An 11,438-nucleotide genomic window follows, 5' to 3' on the forward strand; every position below is an offset into this window, starting at 1 on the left:
GCTTTCTTATCATCAATGGGTTTTGTACCAGACGTAGACCCTTTGTAAAACTTTTTCGGTTTAGAAATAACATTTATTTCTTTTTCCTTGAGTTTCATCATCGATTGATAAGTTTGCAATTCATTCAACAATGTCGTTAAGTTATAAGTGATTTTATTCATGACAACATTTGTCTTGAATGGCAGATAGCTCTTAGGAAGAGATTCCAATATCATGCTCACTTGATTTGTTTCGTCTATTATAGCCCCGTGAGCCTCTGCGATGTTAAAATGGACCATCATATCGAGAACGTGTTCTCTTATGTTGGTCCCATCCTTCTTACATGTCACATACACATATTTAATAGCTTCATGTCTAACAGACGATGACGGTTGCCCGAATATCTCCTGTAATGATGCCATGATCTCACGAGTTGTGGGCATGACCTCATGTTTCTTGTTGAGTACATCAGATATACTTGCTAAGATATAGGCACAGACCTTTTCATTTGCCCTTATCCACCTATCATAAACATCCCGAACATTTCGGGTCGTCGTTGAACTGGGAACTGGAGGACGCTTCTCCGTTAACACAATCCTCAAGTCATCTACTACTAATATTGTATTGATATTTGATTTCCAATTCGAGTAACCCTCTCCATTAAATTTGTCAGAAGTAAGTAGTTTTATAATCGAGTTCGACATTGTCGAAACATTTTAAACAAATTCTATTAAATATGCATCTAAATCCATTTTAGCAAAACTAATAAAATACCCAATAAATCATTATTTATCTGCAACGATACTTAAGTGATTTAGAACAAGTGCTATCGTGGGGCAGTCAAGAATTCCTTCACAAAAGCAAGATAGTTCTTGACCAAATACTATTATCTAGAATAACTCATATCCCAATAATTCTTTTGGCTATCATTTTCGATCAAGATCTTTACTAACACTTAGTAATTCTTGTAAGTGTGACCTGCCATTTTCAGATCTTATAGAACGGTATGAATATGCCTCCGAGAGACAAGACAATATCCAAGATGGAACCATAAGATCCTATTCATTTTACTGAAGCTTGGGTTTTTCCAAATCCTATGTTACAACCCTCCATAGGGATCGTTGCGGTTAACGACTAGCTAGTGCCGCATAAAAACGACAACAAGCGCAACATAGGAATCTCACGGTTCAAACTAATGAAGGAGACCGTAGGACAATGTTGACACGTTTCCTTCACCCACTTACTATGAACCACTTCCCTCATTCACCTTGTTATTGACCCATGCAAACACTTTCCGTATGGAGTAGCCGAGGTAAAATCGACAAGAAGTCGAGCATGGATCTCACGATGTGAACTCTTAAAGACGTGATAGCTAATAACTATAGATCAAATATATTATTAATCTCCCACTGAAGTGTTCTAAATGTTTAGGTAATTTACTTAGGCATGATGACTAATTTCATACAACCTAAGTCTAAGTGGTTTATCCAAATATAACTCTTATAATTGGATTTAACCTACAATGTATAAGTATTAAACTATTTTATTACCTCACATCGCTCGCGCAAGCTCATAAAGTTAGTTAACAACTCTCAATAGTTTGGTCATAATCCCCAGGTAGGAGGTGTTCCGTAAACTGTCAACTTAAGTACCCCCAGCCTTAGAAAGGTTTATGAACTGATATGAGTTTACAACCGTATTTTATAAGGCAACAATCTATTTTAATGTTTAAAATTAGTTGTTAACCTAAGTGAGCATGCAGCTGTTCTTAGTTATGGATTTAAACCGTCTAACCAATTTTATAACAACTTACAAAATTTAAACATGCTTAACATCCACAACATTCAACAAAGGTATCTAATATAACTATTATATTAAACATAACCCTAACATGCATACTATACGTTATAACAATTATGACATACTGTCAATGCATATAACATGCTTCCTATGGTGGGGTTTTAAATCTACATGGCATATGTATGCATATACATGAATTATTTAATTATCACATACATCTCATGCATAAACAACTAAATACTAACTGTTATGGTTTTCGTTTTGGCATAAACAAGCAAACAGATAGCTAACTATTATAAACAACTTCATAACTGTCTTTGAATCTTTCAAACCGCTCCAAACTGAACCTAAAACAACTTGAATCATGCTGAATGAGTCTGACCGGACCAATAGAGCCTGATACAGACCAACCAAAACCATTTGAGGTTGAACCAGATTGAACCTTGAGTAAACCGGTTGAACCGGTTGCTCTCGCTCCAACCTTAATATGTTGCTAAGGCCGATCGTGTAACGCCTGGAGGTAATCGTCTAATGTCATCGCCTTGGGTTGAGAGGAAGTACACGATTGCATAGTGTTTGCTGAAAGCTAAACGGTCGTTTAGATCTATCGCATAGGACTAGACGATCACTTAGCTCCATTGCATAGTACTAAGCGATCGCATGGTTCCATCATATTGCAATCGCTTAGCTCCATCGCATAGTACTAAGCGATCACATAACACCATTGTGCTCCGAAGCGATCTTTGTGACAATCACATCCCCTCGATGCACTATCTCGCAGATCAGATGATACTTTCGCTCTATCTGTTTGTCGTGTCTGTAACTCCGAGGCACCTTGGAGTTCGTCACTGCCCTACTATTATCATAATGGAGGGTAATGGGCTTAGACATATCTGGAACAACTTCCAGATCTATCAAGAACTTCCTGAGCCAAACGGCCTCCTTAGCAACTTTGCAAGCCGCTACGTGCTCCGCCTTCATAGTGAAGTCGGCAATGCACCCCTGCTTAGTGCTTCGTCACACTACAGCTCCTCCATTAAGAGTAAAGACTGACCCTGATATGGACTTGCGAGAGTCTCTATCAGTCTGAAAGTCAGAATTCGTGTATCCAGTAAGGATCAAATCCCTAAATCCATACACGAGCATGTAGTCCCTCGTTCTCCGAAGATACTTGAGGATGTTTGATAACTTATAGAAAAAACAAGTTATTTATATCGTTTTATTTAGATTATATGGCAAACAGAAGGAAAAAGTTGCGTCGACTGTATAGAAATGCAAAAGTTGTAAAGTGTCGTAAGCACACCCGCTAACCCCATTGCGATGGCAAAATGGAATGCCCAAGTCTTTGTTTTGCAGGAAATAGGTCACTGCATGCGATAATCGCTCGAGGACAAAAAGAGCAATACATTCGCACTACATGTGACGCTCAATCGAGAATGAAAAAGAACAACGTAATTGCAGCGCATGCGACGATCGATCATGGACACAAACGATCAACGCATTTGCACTACATGCAGAGATTGATAAAAAGATCAATGGAATTGCACCACATGTGGTGATCGATAGTAGATGAAAAGAGCGATGCATTCGCAGGGCTTTCTGAAATTGCACAGCTTTTTTGTTGTACGATCTGACAAATTGAATGTGGAGCAGAGCGAATGTTTCCACTAAGTCGTGGCAGAAAAAGCAGCTTTTTAGAGTGGGACCACTAACCCAGGAGGTGCCAAGGTCTATAAATAGCTACATCAATTTCAAAGAAAGCGGGCTGGTCTGAAGAGACAACTTAGAAAAAAATCTGGGAGAAAGACGAGACAAGACCGAAAGGGAAGTCTCAGGAGCAAGAAATTCATTCCCATTCCCAAAGAGAAGCATTGTGCAAAGATCACTTCTACCTAGAAAACAAGCCTGAGAAGGAAGTTCTCCACCACATTCCTCCTACGTGCTGGCAAGAAAATCGTCTCCGATCGGGATCCGTGTCAAGACATTGACAAGCTTTCCTTATTTGTTCTTACTTTCTATTCATCAACTGTATTCATTACTAATCTTTCATTCATTATATGTAACAAACGTTTTATCGTTATCTTTCAATATCATTATCATATTCATCGTCATATCTCTGTTTTTCACCATATATTCATCGTCCATTTCCTTCACCATGTGTAACTAATCCCCAGGGTAAGGGGAAAGGATTAAGCAAGTAAGTTAATCCTTGTTGAAGAAATCGGCTAAGTTTAGCTAACGCATGCTCAACGGCATCTTCACCTGTGAGAGCATAAGTGAAGATGTTATTCTACCTCTCGAAAGAAGGTTGGAAGAATGCGTTAACTAAAGCGATAAGTATTTCCAGAGATGGAAACAACCTTGTGTTCACAATGTTCATCCCTGATTCACTATAGACATATGGGAATGCGACCGATCACTAAGAGGTGTAAGCCAAGAGAAAGTGTAATCTTAGTCACGTCCTCAATAGGATTGATGAACTTGTGATGTCCTTTCCCCTAACCCATTCTCTTTCTGATACATTTCACAAGACTTATCACCGTATACCATCAGATACTTGCACATCTTCACAGACAGCCCTCTACTTGTTTATTTATTTATTTATTACCGCATCTTATTACCGCAATTTATTTCATCATCACATTTTATTTTATTATCGCATTTTACTTTTCACCGCATTTTACTTTCCCAACACAATTCATTATTATTTTGTTTCCCAGTCGCATATATCACATTAGTATCGCATTAATCACCGAAATCCCCGTGTTCGACCTCAGATCACTCTGAGAAACTTGCGTTGGAATTATACTTGGTTCCAGCGCAAGAAAACTTGTGACACGTGCATACTACACGAACGTATACTACGAATGCATATCATCATCATTGCATACATTTAGAACGTAGTATCGCATTTATTATTATCGCAAAGCGCATACGTCATCGACCTTACAAGTTTTTGGCAATCAAAATTCCAAGCGAACAAGTTTTTGGTGCCGTTGTCGGGGATTGGCAATTTTTAGTGCTGAATATTTTTGTGATATTTTGCAGGACAGATTTCTGTTGTATAGTCTGTTTATGTGAAGAGCAAGCTGACGATGCATAAGTACTAGAACAAAACTAGAATTCGACGCCGACCCAGAAATCGAGCGAACCTTTTGCAGAAGAGCACGTCAAAACCGTACTAGGTGAAGAAGAAATATGGCGAACAACGAGGGGAATCAGGGAATGAATCAGCCGGTGCAAGATCCAGTCTTTCTGGCCGCTGACCGTAACATTCCCATGAGGAACTATGTGGCACCTAATTTATACGACTTCTCACTTGGTATCGCAAGGCCTATAGTAGAGGAGAATGCCATATTTGAAATTAAATCGGTCATGCTCCAAATGATTCAGACTGCGGGTCAGTTTGGAGGTTTACAAGAAGATGACCCGCATGCACATCTGACCAGTTTTATAGAGATGTGTAATACATTCTCCATCCTTGGCGTGACTCCAAAAGGCATAAGACTATATCTCTTCCCGTATACACTTAGAGACGAAGCAAAGAGGTGGGCTCATTCGTTGGAGCCAAATGAGATCAATTCTTGGGATAGTTGAACGGTTCATGAAGAAATTTTTCCCTGTCAACGCAAGAAGACGACGGAAAGTGTTAAATTTTGAACAAATGAAAAATGAGACTTTGAGCACCGCATGGATGCGATTTAGAAGATTGGTGAAAAACTATCCGCATATCGGGATTCCCGATTGCGTTCTCATGGAAACTTTTTACAACGGCTTGGATAGAGCGACACAAGCTATTACAAACGCCTCCGCGGTAAGAGGATTTATGGATGAGACGTACACTGAAGCAAAATTCATCTTAGATTGCATCTTGTGAAATACAGATGACTGGGTTGATGATGAGTATGGAGGAATAGGTCCAGAGCGAAGGAAAACAGAAAGCGCCATTGTACCAGCTGATACAATGACCACATTGGCTGCCCAGATGGCCGTAGTCTCCTCGCTCCTCCAAACAATGGCTATAAATCAAGGAACTCTCTCCCATGGTACAGCGCAAGCCAATGCGCTAACCTAAGTGGCAACAGTAAGCTGTATACAATGTGGAGGGGATCATTTAGTGGAAGTTTACCCGTCAAATCAACAAATAGTATACTCTATCCAGAATAACCCATTCAGCAACACGTACAACGCAGGTTGGAGGAATCATCCCAATTTTAGTTGGGGAGGAAACAATGACCAGGGGGGCTAAAGAAACATGCAGACCAATCATTCTGGGAATCGAGGCAATCCTTCGATTTTTCATCAGGGTCAAGGTCAGAGTAACTATCAGAACAGGCAATCTCACAACCAACCTTCCTCATCTAATACCTCATCCAATTCATTGTCCTTGAAATCTATGCTTAAGCAATACATAGAAAAGAACAATGCGATCATGCAATCGCAAGCATCTTCCATCATGCAATCAGCTTGCAGCCGAACTTAGAAACAAAACACCTGGTATGCTGCCCAGCAACTCAGAAGCACCTGGATCGAGTGAGAAGAAGCAATGTCAAGAAGTGACATTAGGTAGGCAAGCCTGATCGCCTGCGAGGATGCGGTTGCGGTAACATTGAAAACTCTTTTTAAACAACATCCCTATCAACTATCTTTACTTCTTTATTTACTGCTTTGTTATTACTTTAGTAAATTAGTTTTCCTACCTACTTGAATTTATTTCCATTTCAATCTCAGCTTATGTTGATTTTAATTTTTTGTTGAATGAGTCTTTGATTGTGTGATCTTAATTTATGTTAAATGAATGACTTAAGTGAACACTGCAATGTCTTATCGTTTTGGTTTTAGGATAAGCGTTGCGATGTTGGTGATACATAGTAACGTCAGGTATGCATTGTGTCGACGGGTGTATCTTGCGTCAATAGATACACTTTGCGCCCCTCCTCCAAAGATGGATTACGTTGACAGATGTATTGCACTAGTATATACATTGTGCCCAACCTTTGCAAATATGCACTATGTTGATGGATGTGTTGCACCGGTAGAAGTACCTTGCGCCTGTCCTCCTAAGTTACGTTGCGTTGATGGATGTGTTGCGCTAATATATACATTGCGCTCGTCCTCCGCAAATATGCATTTGCGGTAACGAATGTATTGCATTAACAATTAAACATTGCGCCCGTCCTATAAAAAAAAAGGAAAAAATGATAAAATATTCGTGGAGAGGGTAGTCGAACGATCGCTTTAGCTCCCGAGGCAAATTATTACATAGCAAACCAAAGGACGTCATTTCCTGCTATGTATTAATAAGAAGGTCACGACGGGCTTTTTGGATTACCAAAGCCTGCCAATGCACCGATTGCGTTGTGCCCATCAAGGCCCAACCTATAAATCCGCCTCCTTAGCCCATGGAGTTCACTTTCATTCTCTTTGCGAAAACCCTACAAAAATCTCTTTGCATACCTTGACCGCCATCCGCACTTTCTTCCGAGAAAAGAAAAATTTCCAACTTCTTTCCCTTAACCAAACCCATAGTTGGACAATCATCTCATTCCTCTTCATAGCCATCATCCCCTTCCCACGTCCCTGTCACCGCATGGGAGGCGGCCTTCCTCGCTGCCAGCCATCGCCTTGCCGCCCAACCAAAGCCAACCCTAGAATCGCCGGGAAACCCAGGCGAAAACCCTCCGTAATTGCAACATCGTCCACCCACCATGAGAGGCCGAGCACGGAGAGTGCCCCTACCACCAGACCTGAGGTGGCACTCCTAATACCTTCAACCAAAAGTGAGCTGAAAAGAAAAGACAACAAGGAGGTGTTTGGGAGTATCCTGAGCCATTTAGAGAAGAACAGGGGGTTGCCGGAGGCCAAAATAGTAAACTAACCCCTGCCGACGAAGGAGAAGTTAGCGTTAGCTTCACGGAGGATGGCCCTAACCATTTCAGATCCTAAAGAGACTGCCCCAACAGACTCCAATGAGGGACCTATAAGGGATATTCTGGAGGATGTGGAGACGAAGAAGCGTACAGAGAAATCTGAATAAAAGAAGGAGGAGAGAAGACTTGAAGAAAAATGGGTAGAAGAAGATGAAGTTGCCCGACTGGAAAAGGAGAAGAAAGAAAAACGGAGAAGTGAAAGAAAGCAGTGCAGGCGAGAAGAGAAGCGCTTGAGGAAAGAGGAAGAGATGAGAAGAATGGTGGAAAGTCTGGATGTCGATGGAGAATCAACCACCGCAAGGGTGGAAGTGAGGGTGTCAGCACAAGTTAAACCATCAACGCAACTACAAACTTCATGGCCGCATTCCAGACTAGTTGCGTCGAACAATAAATAAGATCCTGACATCTCCCCTTTAATGCGGTGTCGCAAGGAGAACGCGTCGCAAGGGTCCACGAGAGACCCAACAATTTTTCAACACATAGAAAAGGAGAAGGAAGAAAGAAGAAGAAAATTAGAGAAGAAGGAAGAGAAAATGGCACAAGCACATTAAATCATCGCATCGGCCGATTTAGCCAAAAAGCTTCATGATGAGAAGGTTCATCGTGACAATACAAGGGTAGAAGAAGAGGAGAGAAGAAGGCTCGAGGATGAACAGCGCATTGCGCTCATCTCTGAGCAATTTGAAAAGGAAATGAGAGAAGAAGAGGAGGCAGAGAAGAAAGCAAAGGAGGAAAAATAGATGCGCCGCAAAGCAAATATTCAGCACATCAGAGAGCGAAAAAGAAAAGAAGTGGAAGAGTGGGAATAGAAAAAACAAGAGCAATGCAAGGCGCAGGAACGCATCCAAAGACAAAAATCCTACCTTGCGTCCGCTCAGGAAAAAGGCAAAGCAAAGGTTTAAAGCAGCGGGTTTGGCCGGCTAAGAGGCGCCCAAAGACCAAGAAAGAAAATGATGATTTATAGATGGAAATGGGCTTCTTCCCTGCACCGGCGCCACTATCGGATCTTATCATCAGCATTATGGTGGAACACGGGTGGGAAGCTTTCTGCCAGTGTCCATCCATTGTCATTCCATCAATAGTGAGGGCCTTCTACCATGGCCAGCTCCACGACACCAAAGATGTGGTGATCGTCGACGGGAGGGTAGTTCCATTCAACGCAGAGGACATCAATCAACTCTACCAATTGAATAATTTCCCGGAAGCACCGGGTAACAAACTGATTGATGATCCTACAGAAGAAGATATGGAGGATGCACTGAACGTATTAATGCAACCGGGCACCAAGTGGACGGTGTCCTTAACCGGCATCAAAACCCTCGCATCCAACCGTTTGTTGCCTAAAGCGTGCCTTTGAGTCTACTTGGTGAAGAGACGACTCATCCCAACATCGCATGATAAAACCATTTCAAGGGATCGAGTCATGGCCGCATATTGCATCGCGTGTGACATTCCGATTGATGTGGGCCAGCTTCTTACAAAGCAAATCCGAGGTTATATTGGCCGGATGAGAGGCCAGTACTTCTTACCATGGATGGTTTCGAGCCTATGCCTATCTATGGGCGCGGGCATTGAAAAAGAACCCATGATAGAAGTTCACGGCATCATTAACACGAAAATCCTGAGAATTCTTCTCAAGGATTTGCCGCATTGACCCGAGCCTCCACCGAAGCGGCCCTTCATCGATTTAAATGCGCCACAACCTCCCAAAACCCAAGAAGCAGCGCCCACAATGACAAAGGGAAGGAAATCATCCAAGGAAGTTCACCGTAGAAGCAAACCAATTTACCCTTGAACCCTTTACCCTTAGTCATTCGTCCACCAAGCCCAACAGCTGAACCTCTTTCCCCTCTTCCCGAACAATTTACCAATCTCTTCCTTGCCCTTGACTCCAACCCCGCATCACCAGCAGCTTCCACCCACCATCCATCCCTACCTCACTTTTCACCACAAACATCGCCGCATCTTGATGACCCACACGGTTTGGGAGCAGGCCCTTCCGCTCAGCCCCAAACCGATGCTAGTAAGACATCTACAGCACAGCCCCGACCGCATCTCTAGCTGCTGCACTAGAAAATATGCGGGGCTTTTTGTCTCAAGAGCTATCCTTCTTCCACCATTCATTAATGGAGTTGCGAGAGAGCAAAGCAGAGCTGCATTAGGCGATGGTCAACATTCAACGTAACATTTTTACCCTTTGCCTGAATCAAAGACAGATGGGCGAACGCAACCATGAGTACTTCAATTTCTTAACTGCATATTTACGTGGTCTCATAGTGCCTTAACATCTGCAGCAACCTCTGTACTTTGAAGAAGCACTGCAAGAAGCTCCTCCACAACACCCTCCTCACCAAGAGCCCCCGCCGCAAAGTTAAATTTGGGGGTGTACCACCTTCTCTTCACAATTTTGAATTCTTTTTACTGTCATTAATTATATATATATATATATATATAGCTAGACCTTTGTATTCTTCTGTACATGCTTACAATTTTGTGTTTGCGATCATTATAATTCTGTGTGTACTTATAAAATTTGTATATAACTGAGTGATTATTCTTTCCTTATGCGTTGGCCTATTTATTTATTTCATCCTTTGTCAATTTATTGGGGTAATTCTTTTCTTTTTGTTTGCGTTGTTTATTTGCACTGCCATGACGAGTATTATGCGTAACCTTAGAGCAATATCTTTATACATTGCATTTTTTGCCTAACACTTAGACAATTCATCGCAATAGCTCTACTTTACCTTCTCTATTACAAGACTCTGCTCAAATCTTCTTTTCAAAATTTTAACTAAGTGTTTTGTCTTTTTTGTCCAAAAAAATGCAATGAGGACCTTGCGACTCTCTAAATTTGGGGTTGGGGAAGGTCTGACCAGATGCAATCAAGCGTATGTGTTTATATCAGAAAAATGCATTCATCTTCAAAATGGAAAAAAAAAACTGTTAAGAATTAAGTCGTGAAAGGAACTGCTCGTAAGTTAGATGCTCGCATGACACCCGTGGGAGCAAGCCAAAACGAAGGTAGGTTACCACGATCGACATAATACAAAAAATAAAATAAGAATAAAAGAGACAACTCCACTGACCAACTAAAGTTAAAACTTGGCTAAGGATCAAGAGTTTAAGTTGGGCTGGGTACATAACCAAAGTTGGATGCTTGCATGACACCCGTGGGAGCAAGCAAAAATGAAGGGTGTAACCATGATCAACGTTCTCTATAAGAAGACGCAAACTAGGCCACCGCAAAAAAGGCACACTTCGTTGTTTTTACAAGAATAGGAAAAACATTCTTTTCAAAACAAGAAGAAAACTTTGAGCAGAGGTTTATCTTAGGTAAGAATAAAGTAAAGCATGGTGAAGAAATGTTCAGAGGATAGAAGGAATTTGTAATTTTGAGAAATTATGTAGAGGTGGAGCATTTGGAGTAGCCGATCGATGCAAAGTTAGGATAGGATTTGAGCTGAATTGCCTTAGTCGAGGATATGCTTGAGGACAAGCATATATATAAATTTGGGGGTGTGATAACTTGTAGAAATACAAGTTATTTATACTGTTTTATTTAGATTATACGGCAAAAAGAAGGAAAAATTTGCGTCGACTGTATAAAATTGGCTTAGAAATGCAAAAGTTGTAAAGTGTAGTAAACACACCCACTAACCCCATTGCGATGGCAAAATGGAATGTCCAAGTCTTTGTTTTGCAGGAAACAGGTCACTGCATGTGACA

This window comes from Benincasa hispida, chromosome 3, assembly GCF_027475165.1.
Source record: "Benincasa hispida cultivar pf3 chromosome 3, pf3_genome.v1.1, whole genome shotgun sequence".
NCBI classification, from domain to species: Eukaryota; Viridiplantae; Streptophyta; class Magnoliopsida; order Cucurbitales; family Cucurbitaceae; genus Benincasa; species Benincasa hispida.